Here is a 335-nt window from a genome sequence, read left to right as displayed (position 1 = left end):
AGGCGGAGGCTCCGGCGGTGCACGGCCAGAGGGTGCTGTCCGTGAGCGTTCCCAGGCCTCCCCCACGGTGCCGGGAGAGAGGGGAGTCGTCCTCCCCGTGGCTCGGCTCTCCCCGTCCGGGCTGGGCTGGGCTGGGCTGGGCTGGGCTGGGCTGGGACACTTGCGGTGTGACAGGAGGGTGAGGGCTGTCGCCCCACCGTTTCCATCCCTCCCCCCGCGTTTCAGGCCACTCCGGAGCCGGGAAGAGCTCGTACCCCTCGTCTTTGAACCTCCGCAGCCCGGGTAGACCGGTCGGCCTGTTCTCCAGCCCCACAAACCGGCCCCCCCCCCCCCCC

The sequence above is a fragment of the Rissa tridactyla genome, unplaced genomic scaffold, assembly GCF_028500815.1.
Source record: "Rissa tridactyla isolate bRisTri1 unplaced genomic scaffold, bRisTri1.patW.cur.20221130 scaffold_63, whole genome shotgun sequence".
Classification (NCBI taxonomy): domain Eukaryota; kingdom Metazoa; phylum Chordata; class Aves; order Charadriiformes; family Laridae; genus Rissa; species Rissa tridactyla.
Note: the sequence above shows the minus strand (reverse complement) of the source record.